Here is a 19,239-nt window from a genome sequence, read left to right as displayed (position 1 = left end):
AGTAAACATTTAGCTTATCTCAAGTGGTTTTGGTAGGATCAGAAGGATGCAACTCTAAGTACCAAATTACATATAAGGCTGTTTGTTATATGGCATAGTGCATAGTTGACTACTGAGTAATGGAAGGAAGTTGACTTGTGGCAGGACTCTCCACTCTTATACCGAGTACTTGGATATGTAGAGCAATACTATACCAGCTATGAAGCCTGTTTAGGAATTCAAAAAGATCCAGTATAGCATGCCATCAGAGGGGCACAAAATTGTTGCCAGAACTTCTGTGCTCAAGGACAGCATGGATGGTTGAGGAGGCTTATGATATTTAATTCTTCTTCATACATTTATTTTATTATTATTTTTTTGATGAATGTTATGGTCAGGTGTTTTTTTTTTTTTTTTTTTTTTAAACACAAGAGGTTTCTGAACAAAACTCAGAAAAGAACCAGAAACAAGAAAATAAAAGCCCACACCACAGGACAACTAATGCCAGAGAGTTACCTAGACTCAGGTTTGCAGCTGTATAGCTATTCAGCATAGGCACTCATGCCACATGATCTCCTCTCCAGCACACCATCCACTAATTCCTCCACCGCCTGGTTATATACCCTAGCTCTATATGACTCCTCCCCTAGAACAAACCAATATAACAAAAATAAATGTATAAAACACAAAAAGAAAATACAATTCTAAATCCATTTAGTCAGCACAATCAATACATTAGAAATACATTTAGAGACAGTATCAGTATACAGAAATATTAGTTAAATCACTAATAAACATAATTTGGTTATTTTCTACAACCCCTTTCAAATCTAAGATGGGCCAGTCCTTTCCTTGCTGGAAAATAGGTGCTTTCTATTACCGACATTATGGTAAGGGAAAACCCAATATTGTCCCTCACCAAGATGGCCCCTGTAACCTCCAGTATCCCCAAACCCTTGTTTCACCCAAACTAAAGAATTAAAAGTTACAAGGCTACTTTGCTCTAAATTGTATTTTGGCTTGGCCTTATCCTCCCTCATAACAGGTAAGTACAACCTTTAATGTAAACCCTTTTACATTTCTAATCTTAATTCTGTTGGTTCAGTTGGAGTAGGCCCATCCCTCGAATGAACTATTTCTTGTTTTTCTTTTTTTTCTCTATAGCTTATTTCAGTGTATTTCCAAATTAAACCAATGCCTTTTTTATATTCTGGCGTTGGGTCGAATTGTTGTTTTTACTTTCTGGCCTTCTGTACATCCTCCAGAGTTTGATCATTAGTTAATGCAGTGTGTTCTGGAACAACAGTAAAGAAGCAAAAAATAAAATAAATAATATTACAGGTAAAAGCTGAGAGATAATTACAAGACCTTTTGAAGTGAAAACTGCAATCTGTTTCAAATTGTGTTTTCTTGCCACAATCACTGGCTCATCTGCATTTAATTTATCACTGAGGTCACAGGTTAAGAAGACAGTATTAACCATATGTTAACATTTTTACCACATTTTCCACATGATTTACTACTACAGGTGGGCTATGAAAACCAGCCACTTGAGGTTCTTGCATTCATCTGAGAGAAAGGGCATGGAGGGTGGCAGAGGACCATGTGGGACATTTAAAAAGGTACTGTTCTTTCTAACTTAATAGATTTCTATTGTAGTGCACAAATACTGATGTAGACGAAAATGTCACTGTGCAGGGAGAGTACCCTATCTAACTCCCTCAAAAATATGTAATGTGTGATTTTTTAAAATTAAATTATTAAATAGTGTTCAAAATGTACACAAGTCAATTCAGAAGCAGCACTATATGTGTAATTGTAGAAGGTGTTGTGGTGGTAATGGGTCAAATCCATCTGTCCCTGACTGGCTTGTCCTGGGAAATAGTAGAAATTCAGTGGCCGATGCTCAGGTCGTGACCTTCAAAGATGTTTCCAGTATTCCTTCAAAGCACAAGATCGTAAAGCACAGGTAGAGGTCACAGCAGCGTTGTCAGGGTTTAGCTTTTATTGCAGTGGCCTTGCAGATGAAAGGAGGACACGTGTCTTAGTGGGGGTTCAAAACTTACCTCGCCGTGGCCTTCAGTCAGAGAATGTGGCTAAGAAATAAATGCTTACCATTTGACCCAGTGAGAAATCTGTTCCTTCCTAGACTCGCTCCCAACTCATGCCTTAAAAAAAAATATCCTGTCAAGAATTGAATGAATGATGAGTTAACCTGTTACAAATGAGCAACCTCAGGTCAAAGTGTTTTGTAGCAAACTATTCACTCAAGGGAAAGTGCTATGTAAAGTTAATCTTATTTTTTTGTATGTGTAAGATATTAAAGGAGCTGCTTACATAATAGCCATCATCTTTATATTCTCAAGAAGACTGAGGTGAAAAAAAAACTACATTCAGTTGAAGTAATTCAGGTTTGAAAACTTGGATAGACAGACATACCATATGATTTCCTGTTCAGTACAGCACATTGTATTTAGTACATTTACTCCTACATCTGCTGAAGAGATACAACAGGTAAAAGTTATCTCTAACCTTTGGAATGTAGGTTGGAAATCCTGAACTGAACCACAATCTCCCTGTGCTTGAAACCATATGGTAACCCTGGATGAAAGTTTCCCTATCTCTCTCTTTCTCTCACTCACTCACTCTCTGTGGAGTTATATATCCTTGACCAATCAACCTGCCACAATGACCAATGACACAAGTTCTTATTTACCCTCCATTTCACAATGCACAAGAGCTTTGGGATTTACATGATGGAGGCTACAGAGCTGATCATCTGTACTTTTTCATTTTATTTATATATGCTTGCCATTTGAATGGGAAATAATTCATACAAAGTCTGCTGTACATATGCAGCAGATATTAAATGGGAATATTTTAGGGACTACACTAGGCAGTCCCTAAAATAATTGTTATATATGTACTTTTAGGGGCTGCACACTGAGTTCTTTCATCTCTGAACAATGACTTATTTTAGGATGAATTTATCCAAATCGAAAACTTGATGTTTTAGCAAGCAAAGGCTTAAAATTTTTTTATTGTATTACAAGTTGTCGTTTCACAGCTCTAGATTTGATGTAAGTTCTTAATTGTGTTTACATACATTCAAACCAAAACCATGTGGCCAACCTCTCTTCCCTGGAGGAAATTCCAGACAGTTCCCACCACACAAACCAATGGCCTTCTCCGTGGCATGGGCCTTGACAGCAGGCTAACACCGCCTTCTGCAAGGGCGGGGGTGCAAAGTTCAAAGCAATTGTACTCCACTGTGTAGAAGTATCTTACAGATGGTAGGCTAAATGTGTGGGAGGATTAACAATGACTAACGACAACATACATGGTAACTGGAGCATGGGTAGCTAGTATAAGAACCAAATTGATATACTGTAGTGCCTGTGGGGATCAATGAAATAATTCCCCCAGAATTCCTCTCAGGTAATAATAACTCTACATGTAAATTGATAGAATTCTGTAAATCGTGTGTTAAGCATACTTATTGTTACATGATACCACAGTACAGTAAAAGCAGTGAAGCTGAACCCTATATGTATTTTCTGCTTACACTCCCAGTAGGAGCTGCAAATGTCATTAATACCAAAGAGGGCATTGCCCAGTTTAGTGTGGAAACCCAGCAACCGGAGTGACTCTGGAGTTGCAGCTCGTAGCTTAGCTGCTGTTGCCCCAGTTGCCCTGCCCACACCAATTAAAGTAATTTCCTGCATGAAGACATTCAAACAAATTAAAGCTCCTTAAGTTGAGGCTCTGGTGTATAATTTGAGTTTGCAGAACTTTTTACAGCTGTGTCTTTCTAAGTGAAGACAGCATTGATGGGGCCCACGAGTATCGAGACCTTCAGCCCTCTGAATAACCCCCAGATCAGCCCTTTCATGAAATATGATGATATTAATGACTGCATGTGCATAATGGTTCTCTGGAGGACACAGTGCTGCTTTCAGAGTACAAATGTCCAGGAGATGAACTTTGCGATTACATTTTCGGTGTGCTTTTCCAATACACATTGTAACAAGACAAGGGGGGTAGAGATGCATCTCATGACTACGTACATCGGGAAAGCATAAATCAGAGGAATGGGGGCTCAGGCATTCTTTTATTTTGCTCACCAGTAATTGAAAAACATTCAAATTGTATCTGCGGTTCAATTTATTGTCAGAATCCAGTTTCTACTAATAAATTAGTCCATTGTCAGTGTACAAGTTTGTGATTTGAATTCTGTGGGTAGGTTGAAGTCTTTGTTGAGTAATGTTATTAGTAAAGCACAATTTGAACTCCTAACCATCAATGGTGCAACACAGTTGAAAGAAACAAGTTTAAGTCTGTTGATGTGAGGCAGATTCATTATAAAGATGAGTTACAAACGTTCCTCTAATTCCCTTTTTTGCATGGGCCACAATAAAAAAATGATTTGGTCTGTACTTGTGCAATTATATGCAATTCATGTAAGCAGAAGAATGGTTTTCTCTCAGGATAAGATCTCCGGATTTGCTGAACACATTTCCCAGAAAGTAAGGTGAGCATAAAGAGCCATATGTTATGATTTGATGGCCACTGGCCAAGGTGCCAAATCAAAGTGATTTAAACTGTATTGAGTAAACAAATTAATTTAATTGTTAATTTATCTTTTTATCACATGGAAATGGTCTCACATTTCATCAACATCCACAGCCCATTTTTGTACTGTAATAGCATCCATTATATGCTGTTGCTACCTTTCAGCTTAATACCAGTTTAATATTTTCACTATATTTATATATATATATATATATATATATACACTCACCTAAAGGATTATTAGGAACACCATACTAATACTGTGTTTGACCCCCTTTCGCCTTCAGAACTGCCTTAATTCTACGTGGCATTGATTCAACAGGTGCTGAAAGCATTCTTTAGAAATGTTGGCCCATATTGATAGGATAGCATCTTGCAGTTGATGGAGATTTGTGGGATGCACATCCAGGGCACGAAGCTCCCGTTCCACCACATCCCAAAGATGCTCTATTGGGTTGAGATCTGGTGACTGTGGGGGCCAGTTTAGTACAGTGAACTCATTGTCATGTTCAAGAAACCAATTTGAAATGATTCCACCTTTGTGACATGGTGCATTATCCTGCTGGAAGTAGCCATCAGAGGATGGGTACATGGTGGTCATAAAGGGATGGACATGGTCAGAAACAATGCTCAGGTAGGCCGTGGCATTTAAACGATGCCCAATTGGCACTAAGGGGCCTAAAGTGTGCCAAGAAAACATCCCCCACACCATTACACCACCACCACCAGCCTGCACAGTGGTAACAAGGCATGATGGATCCATGTTCTCATTCTGTTTACGCCAAATTCTGACTCTACCATCTGAACGTCTCAACAGAAATCGAGACTCATCAGACCAAGCAACATTTTTCCAGTCTTCAACTGTCCAATTTTGGTGAGCTTGTGCAAATTGTAGCCTCTTTTTCCTATTTGTAGTGGAGATGAGTGGTACCCGGTGGGGTCTTCTGCTGTTGTAGCCCATCCGCCTCAAGGTTGTACGTGTTGTGGCTTCACAAATGCTTTGCTGCATACCTCGGTTGTAACGAGTGGTTATTTCAGTCAAAGTTGCTCTTCTATCAGCTTGAATCAGTCGGCCCATTCTCCTCTGACCTCTAGCATCAACAAGGCATTTTCGCCCACAGGACTGCCGCATACTGGATGTTTTTCCCTTTTCACACCATTCTTTGTAAACCCTAGAAATGGTTGTGCGTGAAAATCCCAGTAACTGAGCAGATTGTGAAATACTCAGACCGGCCCGTCTGGCACCAACAACCATGCCACGCTCAAAATTGCTTAAATCACCTTTCTTTCCCATTCAGACATTCAGTTTGGAGTTCAGGAGATTGTCTTGACCAGGACCACACCCCTAAATGCATTGAAGCAACTGCCATGTGATTGGTTGGTTAGATAATTGCATTAATGAGAAATTGAACAGGTGTTCCTAATAATCCTTTAGGTGAGTGTATATATATATATATATATATATATATATATATATATATATATTTTTTTTTTTTTATTATTTTTTTTTTTTTTTTTTTTACATTTGTAAGTGGGTCTGAAAGGTTTTCTCTGATGCACAAAGTAAACCATAAAACACTAATAATCCAACCACGGACATATTTACTAAAGTTATGTTCACAATAACCTTTGAATAATAGTGCTTTCATCATGAGCGGCAAAGGTCAGCAGTAGGGCCTGGTTCAGGTTACAAAATGAAATAAGATCTCTAAATATATATTCAAGAACAAATGATAATACATGTCCTTCTATAAAGTGAAGTCATCCATAGCTTTCAAAAGTACGTAGCATTTAATTGAAGCCTGCTTTCTTGGCAGTTTCTTCTATAAAAGGAAATATTCATTTTGCATCAGTATCATTTTTCAGCCTTCACTTTTTAAGACAGCGTGCTTTATTTCACATGTTGTGATTTATCTGTACTTGAAACATGAATCACTTTTTTTCTGCTCATAAAGCTACAAATTTGAACAGATATACAGACACCCGTATTTACATTGGAAAGAAGCTGATTCTACTTACCTTGAATATGATTATGTTTGGCAATTTTTATTCTTTATTATTATTTCAGAGTAGGGCCTATTCTTTTACAGTTACGTAGAGGATTGACGTATGTAAATAGACTGCCAAGTAACGAAAGACCATTTGTTTATTGTGGAACCATGCATAGCACCAGAAAAGCCTGCGTGGGGTTATTCCGCTACAGTGCTAAATGGTGCATTAACCTTAGCCTTATGCAAAGTGAGCAATGTGCTTAAACATTATACAGTCAAAGATAACAGTCCTGGTTTGTGAGAGTACAGTACATCCCAGTATAGTCTGTCCTTATTTGTGTAGCCCAGGCAGCCCCTGGACAAAGTATGTATAGAAATGCCACTTGAGAATATGAAGTACCCTAACCAAAGATTAATTATTTACCAAGTGCATTTAACAATAATTGATTTTAAGCAAAGTTGTACTGTAAAGACACAAACATGTTTAGTAACTGTGAATAATATAAAAAAAATGTAACACTGTCATGCCAGAAGTGACACGTCACCTTAATTCACGTTTCTCCAATGGAAAATTAACATATTGAAAGAGTTGTATCAAGACCTAATTTCTCCACACTGACAGAGACTTGTCTGTAGTCGCCTATTTCATAGACCTCAAGATCAGGATTGTGATTAATAATACAACAAAACATATTTTTTGTCCTCAATGCATAACATTTGCCTCAACAAGAGTGATTTGTTCCAATATGGCCTACTTGGTTTAAAAAAGTTATTTTTCCTAGGCAATTTATCTTGTTAGATTCACTTTTTCTATGTTAAATGTATATTTATACTGAAAATGGAGGTGAACATTGAAGTCTGGAAAGAAAAACTCCATGCATTAGCCTCCTACAATCTTGATTAAGAAATGAAGCAATCTAGATTGTCAGAAAGATCTGGGTTTTGTAAAACAAAACAAAACAAAAAAAAGACCCTAGAATGTAAAAACATATGGTATTTGTCAAAAGCATTTGATCTTGCTATAGGAGAGAAATGTGTCATTGTCAAATGCTGCTTTTCTTACCAGTGGGACTATTTGAACCAAATTAAAATAAAATTACCATCTTTCAGCCACTTAACAGAACTGAGGAGGAAACTAATTTAAAGCCTTGGCCAAAGCCAATTCAGACCAGTGTAGTCACCCAGAATCTGTGGCACCAGGAGTTTGCAAATTCCATTTGTAAATATTGGTTTGCCTCTCAAGTTAGATTATATGTCTTATACAAAGCATTGTAACCTCCTTTTGACCTGGATACTTTATACTAGCCTTTCTCCTTCATAAAACATTTTCATTAAATTCAAGTACTTCGGCTAAGTGTGCACATTCTTTAAAAAATTCCTATAGGAATGTCGTCTCCTGCAATTAAGCATTTCTCTTCTTCAGTATTGTGTGTGTGTGTGTAATATTCTTTAAAACAAAGGGCCTAAAACAAAGTTGTCTTCATGTTAGTAATCACACAGTCTGTTACATCACTGGAACAAAACAATGGATTCCTGAATGGTGAAAGGAAATCCTACCTAGATTGGACGTGAATGAAGAAGGATTCACTTTCTTTAATGGAATAAATACTATTATTCTGCAGAGACTGATGTAGCATCATTTACATCTGCAGACTGTGAGAAAGCCCTTACTGTCGACCAGGCCACCAGCTGCTGTTTTATTCATGCAGCCGCTGTCATGCTCAGTGCCCACTTTAAAAGATCACTTTCCTGATACCATCAGAGAGTAGGGAAATTGACCTGCGCTCTGCCTCCAAGATGTGTACCTTCACTGTTGTGAGTCGAGCTGAAATCGAGAGTCAGGCAGACAAGTGAGGGCATTCGGGAATATCTTCATTACCCTTTCGGAACCGCATCCCTTTTGTTCTAAGAGGGGCAGAATGCACAAAGGCATTGCTTGTGTTCATGGGGAGGGGCAGGACCAGCATGTACCTGGTGTGAGAACTCAAATTGGCAAAGGTTTAGGTGTCTTTGGCACTTGTGTTTTGATGTTACTCTCATTAGCAATGCAAAATTTCCCCCTTGACTGCTGTCCCTGCACCTGTCTGTGTTTACATCAATGCATTTAAATAACTGCCTTGAACTGATATGCAGTAACGCATACTTACATTAGTATTGTATCAGTGCATTGTGAATACTTTCTTTTTGGACTCATTCTGCAGAATTCTTTGCTGTATTACTGGAGAGCAGTATTTAGCAATAACTTTGTCAAACCAGATGATAAAACTCAATAATGGGCCTGGATGTTGATGTAATTTTAAACAGAGCCTTTTTGCCAATTACAGTATACACACAGATTTAACTGATTTGAAAACACATTGTAAAGTACATTTGCAACCATTCCCTAATCGTTTATAGCCGGTTCGTTTGTTTTTACAGAGCAGACTAATTTAGTTTTTAGCTTTTTTTTTTGGTATGGCTTGGTCACTGTTATGTATAGATTTCAAGACAAAAATAATACTGTAGTTGTGGTCAGTACCAAATGTTGTTATTAATAAGAAGACCTAAGAATGATGTGACGGCAACATAGAGAGTCAGACAACTCACACAAAATGAATGCCAGTCTGCTACAAGTGTCGAGTATATGGTCTGATCCTATTTTCAAGTCAAATACTTGAAACGAGTAATTTGTTATTCAGTCAGGCATCAATTTATTTGGCTCAATCTAGTATTTTCTAGGTTATTTAGAACTATCCAGTGAGGAGTAGGTTTTCACAATGCCCACTACAGAGATCTCTCCAGGACAGTACTTTCACTGCCACTACGTTAATCCGTCATGAAATCAAAAGTGAAACTCCAGAGAAAAACATTTAGATTTGATTAGATTGACTTTAATCTTCTGAAAGAATTTGTCGGCACAAAAGAACAAAATCATTTACAGATTTTGATCAAAGAATCTATTATGTTTCAAACATATGTAGGATTTTGAGATTTGGTTCAATCAGGCTGATTCTAGATGGTCCACGAATTCATCCACTTGGGGAAAATGGATTCTAAAGGGCCCAATGCATTATAACATTTGTGCTTAGGTTATCCTTTTGTGCCACTACTAGTTGAACTGAATTGCATGTGTGATATATTGATGCCATTCTTTAAATTAGATCATTTTCCTGTTGATGTACTTTTTAATAATGATTTTATATACACAGGAAATCATAATGTAATGTTGATGGGGATTTGTCAGACATTTGAAGAGTACTAAATTAGCAGATGTGTTGTATTATTCCCATGTATTGAAAATAGAGCAATTAAAGGTGAAGAGGGAGATGTAATACTTAAAGCACTATCAATGCTATTTCCTGTGGTTGGGACCAGATAAAAGAGTTTGGCAATTATTTGTTTAAATTCAAGCTGTTAAGAACATGAGGTCACTGGTGTTATCCTATTTCCTCACACTACAAAGAGCTTTACTTCCAAAATATAATTGTCTTTCTCACAGGACCAACCAATTATTTTAATACAGTTTCGGAAAGTCAACCCAATGAAGCTGACAACATTGTAATGATTTATGACTTATTTTGTTGTTTTACTTCTGACACTTTCCTTTTGGGAAAGAAGGAGGAGGCCCCTCGTTGGCCTTAAAAACTAGCAAAACAAACACACACACGCAGAGGAAAAACAAACATCTTTTCACTCGGTGTATTTTGATATTCAGCTGAACCTAAATGGTTCAACAACAACCGAAAACATTCATTTCATGTCTGCTGCACTAACAGACATCAGGTTTCTTTTGTGCCTTTTGATTATGCTTATTCATCAGGAGGAACAACAGTTAAAAGCATTAACAGGCTTATTTTGCACAATCAAGGCCTATTGATACACTTAAAAAAACATCCTCTCTTGTCTTCCTGTGATAAAGATCTTTCAGCTCCTCTATTCACTCTCACTGTGGAATGCAGGTAGGGGAAACAGACCCATGCAGATGCGGAGATTCCAGTTTATCATCTTCTCAGTGGCCACTGTCCCCCTTGGGACATTTTCTGTATACCTACAGGACAAAAATGTCTTTATGGCAAAGGAATTAAACTAGTGTTGTTTGTTCCCCTATAACTGTGTGTGTTTCTGTGGCTTTTGCACAGTGAAATATGAATCACAGGTTACAATCCCATCCTAAGTTAAATGTCAATAGATATGCAATGTGGAACAAACAAAACTGTAATCTATGGGTAGTAAATTCATCATTTCAATCTCCTCCTGGAAAATCGCCTGGAAGTTTCTAGTATTCTCATGAAAATGCTATGAAAAACATATATATTTGATTACAGTATTTCAGTTCTTTATAACCAAACTTGAATATCTCAGATTTTAACTGAGATGAGATGTGTATGTTGCAAGTCTATTACACAGACCTTGATAAATCTGCTATGTATTTAAATTGCATACACAAACTGTTATGCTCAGATTTAGTTTTTCCATAATGATTTTGTTTAACAAGGCAATTACTGAATTGCATCTCCCCAACAACCATGGGTTTTCACTTAAGTCCTCTACCTAATGTGTTAGATATGTTGATGACAAAAACATGATCAGATCATTCAGAAATGAAACAGGTTGAGGAGGTGAAGTCAGATGCCAAGAGGAAATTAGTAATTGCATTTATTTTTAACATCTTGATGCTTTTCCTTTTTTCCCCCGTCATTACAAATGCTCTCAAATGTAAAACCTTTGGATCAGGACTAAGCCTTCTAAGCCGAGAGGGGGAGACCATAAGTAATTAAACTCTTGCAGCCCTTAGAAATACTACCAGTACTCTACTCTTTCAGTAACAAAGGAACTTGCATGTTTTTGCAGGTGTTTTCTGGCAATGGTGATACTGTATATTCTCTCAGTACTGCCGCGCTGTGCACTTTCTGTAATTGAATGTGGTTGGAGCTCTTGATCTCTATTTGTTTGTCATTTATTTTCTAAATGGGCTCAGGTTAATTCAAATCAATTAATAGAAAAGTCAGATACATCTGTACATATTCAAGTATGCAGTTCTCTTTTTTTATGCTGTTCAGGATCTCTGTTTGAAAACCTCAGATTTGGTAATTTATCATATTTAGGGATTTTAAATCTCTATTCGTCTACCTAAGGCTTCTTTCTCTTAGTAGCAAGAAAGCACTTTCACAGGAGACCATCTGAGCACAGTCACATTAATGCGGGAGAGCTTTCGAGGGCTACTATCAATCAGTCTTTGTCAGTAAAAGGTGCTGCACTGGTTCTTTCATCTTGGGGGTGGTGACTGGAGGGTATAAAAGGGTCATTGGCTGAAATTTTCTTTATATTACATTTTTTCAGTGTTGCTGATTTTCACTGATGAAGTTGAGTGCTGTTTTGAAAGGTGGTTTTAATATCTCTGTGGTAGCCATTCTAGCTACATGAAGTAGTATTGAAAAACATTGACCTCCACATTTTTTTTAACTCACAGATAATCTATAGATGAAATCCGATTTGTTCAAGCTCAATTAGAAAAAGAGGACTTTGGAGAATGTAAGTGTTTTTTTCTATGAATATATATATTTTTAGGCAAAAACCTTTACTTTAAATGACACTGTGCATAATGGAATGAAAAAGGCCTTCATGTTTGTTTTACCTCTTCAACTCTTTGGGTGAAGGGCGGATTCACATAATGTGGCAATTATACAGTTATTAGCTCATGAAAGAGGTGCATCGTGTATCATGACTTCTACAAACAAAATATCATGTTTTTCCCCTTGCAATTACATGAGGCATTAGCTTCAGCTAGTGCTATTACCCTTTAAAATAAATACATTCACTATTTGTCCAGGCAGCAGTTGTGTTTTCCATTTTTTTTTGCATAAATACAAACTATTAATAATAATAGGATCCCTTCCTAGCCATCATAATCAAATTTGTAAGAATTATAAAATAAACATAGCTTGAAAGATATTGGCAATGGCGTCTACACAGAATTGAAGTGCTTAACTATGTGGTGGCAGAGCTGAGTGAGTTATGGGAGTGAAAATCTTTCTTACACGATGTTGTTGTAAGGCTTTTCACATGTCTGGCTTGCCACAGAATTCTTCTCTACCAGCTACATTGTTAAGTCAAGGAATACTTCTTTTGCAATACTGTATCGTGAAATAGATCTCATAGCCTGGAGGGGAAACATACCGCAGGACCTGATAGCTTCATTATAGGGAATTCACAGTTGCTATAGAAAACATAAAAAAAAAGATGATATTGTATATGCAGCTCTTTGGGGGTATTGTTCTAAGCTTAGAAAGCACTCTTCAAAAAGGTAAAGCACAAGATGTTTCTCTACTGTAGTAACTCAAACTAAAGTGAGGAAAAAACAACAAAATGATCTCTTTATCCAAGATATACAATGAATATATGCTTTAGATACAATACATATTCTTCTTGTGAAGACGATACGTTTTTAATTAACAAACTGGTTATCACTTGACATGCTGGTTAAACTCACTTATCATTAGAAGGTTAAAAATAATTTTGTATGATAAAATATTAGTACAAAATTGAACATTTACTCAAAGCATACATTTCTTTTCATATATATATATATATATATATATATATATATATATATATATATATATATATATATAAATCATTAAATGGAGGAGTAGTTTATGGAAGAAATAAAGATTACATAATGTAAACAGAAACATAACATACAGCTGAGCAGAAACTCTTTCCAAAGGTTTGAAACGAACACACGCAGGGCTCCTGTGTGACTCACCCTGTAAAGCTTGCCCTTGCAGTCTGCAGGCAGCCTGGAGCTGCTGGTTTGAATCCAGGCTATGCCACAGACCAACTTGGAGGTAGGGCACCCTGTCCAGGCTGGGTGGGGTGCATCAATTTATTGTGTCTCCATATCAGGCCCAGAGCACCCACAGTGAGGTGAACTATTCTCTATCACTAGAATATTGTTATGTACAGCTTTCACATTGTCCAGGTTATTAGAAGGGAGATATGATTGTTGCACAGGCTTTTAGTTTTCTTGATAAAAGCAATAACCCAAAAGGAAATATAAGTGGAGAAAAGACTGGTGTAATAAAGCTTTACAACTCAATGGAATAAAAACCTTTTTAGATTTAAATCAAAGTGGACCTTCTGACCTACAGTTTTTGGCCACACATTTTTGTAAAATATCCAGTCTCATGTCATTACTGTATTATTTTTTTCTGGGGACCAGCTGGTTACATCCCCAAGAAATAAAGAAAGAGATTAAGTGCACATATATCTTCATAGTCAACTAATATTAAATTGTCAGGTGCTGGCAAAATATATGAGGTGAAGATGATAGTACTTGGAATAGATGCAAAACACGGACAGCAGATAGAGCTGAAAACAGAGATTGTCCTACCTGTACATTTATATTTTCACTTCTGGCTGAACCCATAGCTCTGTATTGATAATGTGTAACAGACCGTTCATGTTCTTTGTTATCACTTTTTACGTCAACCACTGATAAGAGAAACAAAGCAGGTTTCTAACAAGAAAATGTGATTGCATGTTCTCAGCTCATATTAAAGCATCATTTTAATGCAGCAGCTGTCAGGACACCCCCTTCATGTGTTGCCAGCTATGCCAGTTTACAGCCTGACCTCATTAGAAGCTAAACACTGTGGGCCTGGTCAGTACTTGTACAGAAGACTTGAATGGGAAAAACACATTGCTGCTGGAATTGGTATTGGTGGACCGTCTGACTTCTGGATTAGAAATGTCAAACCCATAAACGCCATAGTATGGTGACAGGGCACTCTGCTTTTAAAAGTCTTTCAGATAAGGTGTGGTTCTAACTACTTCTGGTCATTAAAGATCTAACGGGACTATTTACACAAGTAGCGTTGCTATCCTCTGTGCACTGGCTAAATCCCTTGACAGGTTCACAGTCTGGCCTACTTAAATATGCAACAACACTTTGTACTGGAACATATGAGCTTCAAGCTGTACTGTTTCTCTCTAAGAAGAGGTTTTCATCAAATAAGCCACACATTTTGAAACTAAATTTGGAATTTGTTTTCCTTTAGGGACATAAGTATGATTTTACTAAAGGAGGTATTGTAATTGCCATTAAAAAGAAAAGTAACAGCTACTCTTTGAAGCTTTTCAATACCACTGTATTATACTGAAGTGGATTCAGAAGCTACATATGTGCTGTCAACCTGATCCGAGTGTAAAAGTTCAGCAAAATGTTTACTTGAAGGTACTGATAAAAAAGGATTGCACAGGTTAGAGAGTACCGATTCTTCATGTTGACAGTAGCTACATTATTTAGATTGCCCAGAGATTGCTGCTATCCACACTGTAGCAGTGCCAGGCCATTCACTGCGTTGATGTCTGTGACATGCACATTGTTACAAACCACCATCTGGGAGAAAGATCTGTATCACCCAGGGAATATGATTGAAATGCTCTCGTTTTTCGTCCGAGAGACAGTGAAAGAAGTACAGAGCAGGAAGAAAAATAAGGGTAGCCTTTCAAGTTGAGGTGAAGAGCTATCATTTCAGCACACAATCGCGTCTCGCAGGGGGGAAATGCAGGGACTAGAATGTGACCTTTTTTCTTGTAGCTCCTGATATGAACCTGGTTTGTCCGAGGCACTCCATTAGGGCAATGGCATTCTTTCCTGTAAGGGGGATGGGGGATTATTTGGGTTTCTTTTCCATCTCTAAAGTGTGCTTGGACACGTGACAAATCTGCTTTAAGTAATGTTTATTTTTGTCATGTTTAATTAGTTACAATTAGGTAAAGTGACAGATTGCTCAGATGGACACTCGGAAATCAGGGAAGGTCAGGGAACTGGGTTGCATTCAGAGCCATCACACACAGCTCAACACTTCATCATTCATTCGTGAACTGCTTGCATTAGGAGGTCACCATTCACTGCTGCTTTTTCTGTGATTTGTTTGTTTTGTGAATTCATCAAAATACTACAGGGATTTCAGTCAGAGTCCAATCAGAGGAACAGAGTTTTGCCCCTATTGTATTTATTTTTAATCACGGAGTTCCCCTTTCTCACGGTTTGCCTTCAGAGTTTATAATTAATTTCAATCAGCGTGATGCAATTTTGCTGTCTGTCTATCACAGCAACTCCCACAGAAAACCAAGTGTTTTACAGCCTCATACGGGATATTAAGTATAATTTGAATTCTGACACATTGTATACATTTGTATGTGTGAATAATGGTGGTAAACATTATGGGCTCACTGTGTTTAGGGTTATTAAAATCGTATTACATCCCAAACATCTAATGGTTTAAGTATAATTCTGCTTTTGTGGTGGGATTTTCATTTTTGTATCTGATGTCATGATTATTATACTTCATAGTGTTTCTCATGATCTTTGTGATTGCAGGATTCCAGTGTCACATGTCACTTGCTTTTTAAAATTTACTTTGCACTCTCACTCACCCACATCCTCTATCATTCACTTCCGCATCAGGGCTCATTTATGTGCGATATGTGATATTTCGTATTCATCTCTTGGTATTACAATATCATCCAGATGGAGCATTTTGTATTAATAAAAGAGCTAAATTATTCTGTGTTTTTTTTTTTTTAATTGCATTCTTCATTTTTCAACTTTGTGTCACGAAGAGGAAATATTTGGTCACTGGAAGCAAATAAAAAGAATATACAAGAATGCAGATGCTTTGGATTTGTTGCACGTCTAGAGTTACCTTTGAGTATCATATCCGTTGTTTTATGAAGAACTTGAAGCCTTATTTCGATTTACAGTATATTATGAAAAGGATAAAGTCATTCAGAAAATGCTGAGCTGGCTCTCAACTTTTTGAAAGTTATCCTAATATGCTTAATATTCATCCTTAAAAATGTTTCAAATATTATTCTTTAAAAGAATCCTACCGTTTGAGTGCTAGGAACCTTTGAGGATAAAATAAAGGAAAAAAACTCAGTCACATAATTTTCTTTAAAGAAAACTAAACTATTTTGGCAATACATTTATCTGCCTTTCAAACCCACCAACAACTTGTTAACCTTACTTTTATGAATGCTAATATTTAAATAGTGGTATTCATATATTTTACCATCTGAAGGTCAATGTGCGTGCTGTCAGATAATCTTTCTGCTAGCACAAGTAGGAACCTCAACTGCCACTATACAATTGTTTACCTAAAAATGTTTTCACAATTAAGTAACTATACTTTTTCAGTTACTGTACCTGTTTTCATTATGTAGATATGCATTTTCATGAGCTATCGTCACTGTTACAGAGTTAAAGTTTTAGCAAAGTACTTTTTTGATTTGCATTGCTTTTCCTACCTAGGAAGGTGCATCAAATATTCTAGGTGGAGTAACTTACACAGCAGTATAATAAACATAATACTTACTGTGAATTTTCAATAAATGTGTGTGTTATGTGATTCCTAATAAAGCATAGACACAAATACAGTAAAGGTTTTGCTTGCTCAGGCCAGTGAATAGAGTCTTTGTGATTTCTTATTAAAAGAACCACATGGAAAAATAATATTTACAAGTTGTGCATGAAGGAATTCTGAACACTTTGTCTGGATTTGCAGTGACAAGAATTGATCCAAGACAGGCATTGGATTCAGCATGAAGATCTCCGGGAAAAAAGACCACAGTGGATAATACACAGAGAAGCTCTCGCCAATGAAAAAAAATACTTCCATTCCTGAAGTCCATTAATCAGCAACAGTGCCGATATTATTATACATATATAAATACATGAAGGCATGTTTATGTTTTGCTCTTTTCCAATAAATGGGATCTTATCATCAGCAGCTCCAACTTCACACTAAAACAAGGTGTTTATCTTATTTGAAAGTCCTTTTTGAGGTTTATGAGGAAGTTAGAATCTTGATTGATGAAAAGTCTTATCTAGTTTCTTGATTGTACTTGGCTGACTCTGCTAGGCTACCATGGACCAGAATGCACATGAAGGACACAAAGCTCTGAAAAAAATGTTGAAACATTACATGTGGGCCTTTAAACTATAAACTGGAAATGGCAATATGTTTTCTTCATCATTACGTGCCTAGGGAACTAGTCTCAACAAGTTGCAGAGATGTTATCTATTACTAGCTGTTTGACAACTTTTGTTAAAGACAGCCCTTTATAATATATACACATACATACATCTTCTAAAAAACAGAAACTGACAATTTACAAACACATGAAGTTGATAGCTTTTATAATTTTGATCTCGTGGTTGAACAACTTTGTTTGAATATATATGGGGATATTTAACAAACAATTATAAATATATATTTTGAAACGGTGTGGATAGTGAGATGTTTGTCCGGGATTGAGAGGTGAGTATGTGGGGTACATGCCCCGGTTTAGCTGGTAGGTGTTGTATACCTTTACTAGTTAGGGCACTTATTACACAGTCCTTCCCACTCCCTAATTGTGCTTTGGCCACTACTTGTTTCCCGATATAAACCAAGCGAACAATTCAAGGCGTTGAGCAGACTCAGCATCGTTGTCCAGAAAAGGGGGTTGTATGGTTGCTGAGAAGACGAACTACACAAAGCTGTTTATTTAAGAAAACATGATCTGCTGTTGTACTTTCTCTTGCCTCGTCTGTCTGATTGTCAACAGTCAAAATGTGTGTTAATGTCCGCTGTAAAAAACCTTTAAAACCAGGGGAACTATATACTCCCCTACATTTTATACCTCTACAATCAGTCAGTTTGTAGCTGCACTAAATACTATACTAAAACCTCCATTCAAGACACAGTATTCCTTGTAGTGTTCTAGAGCAGGGTTTTCTTTTTTAGAATTTCCTTCCTTTTGGGAGTATTACATTTTGCAGAGATGTCAAAATATTGTTTCTTCTAAAACACAGAAATTGATCAATTACAAAACAATTGTAAGTTGATAGCTTTTATCATTTTGATCTCATGTTTGAACTAATTTGTTTGAATCTACAGCTAAGGGAGTATCATGTTTGTGACATTACATAATATTGCTTTATAATATATTTATAATATAATATAACATTGCCTTATAATTTGTAGAGACAAATGTTTGGATGATTTTATGTTTATTGTAAGCACTGTTGTGTGTGCTTTTTTATTTTTTTCTGTTCTCCCATGTGACATCATAGAATAGGAGACCTCCAACCACCAACATCTCCCATCATGTCAACTGTTGATGGCCCCTAAGTCCCAAATCTAATTGGAGGCTAAGGTGTACTTTTTTCTGTAGAGTAGAGTATTAAACATGTCATGTTTTTGTGAGCTCCACAAAACAGTGCTTCTGGCTTGTATTGCAACCATCCCATTTAATTAGCAAACTGATGCTACTCCATCCCGAAAAGCTTTCCAGTTAAGTCTGTCAACACATTTTGATTTCCACAGTCATTATCATTAAGTTGGAGGTTTAATTCACGGATAGACAGAAATACCAATGTATTTAAAAATTATGTTGATATTGACAAATTAGTCGCTGGTTTAATTCAAGGAGACCATCATATAAAAGCCCTTAAAGATGACAGCTGAAGCCTTTTGTTTATACTGCAGAGAAACAACCTGTTCTTAACAAGATCAAAACCTTCCTTGAATGTGATTGTTAGCAAACAAAGAACTGCCACTGCAGTTAAATGATTTGAACTGTTTCTGTACCAGCCAGTAAAATCAAAAACCTTGAAGTTGATTCAGAAAGTTATTTTTATAGAATAAAAGTTTGTATTTAGAAA

At 36.7% G+C, this 19,239-nt stretch overlaps 1 long non-coding RNA gene across 1 annotated transcript; it reads left to right on the top strand.

Annotated features, from left to right (window-relative positions):
* The first annotated feature begins 880 nt into the window (after positions 1–880).
* On the top strand, positions 881–17,327 carry LOC136767020 (uncharacterized). Its single transcript, XR_010821803.1, has 3 exons — positions 881–1,024; positions 1,508–1,601; positions 17,096–17,327. It is a non-coding gene; the product is annotated as an uncharacterized LOC136767020 (long non-coding RNA).
* The last annotated feature ends 1,912 nt before the right edge of the window (positions 17,328–19,239 follow it).

This window comes from Amia ocellicauda, chromosome 13 (assembly GCF_036373705.1).
Source record: "Amia ocellicauda isolate fAmiCal2 chromosome 13, fAmiCal2.hap1, whole genome shotgun sequence".
NCBI classification, from domain to species: domain Eukaryota; kingdom Metazoa; phylum Chordata; class Actinopteri; order Amiiformes; family Amiidae; genus Amia; species Amia ocellicauda.
Note: the sequence above shows the minus strand (reverse complement) of the source record. Positions and strands in the feature narration are given on the sequence as shown.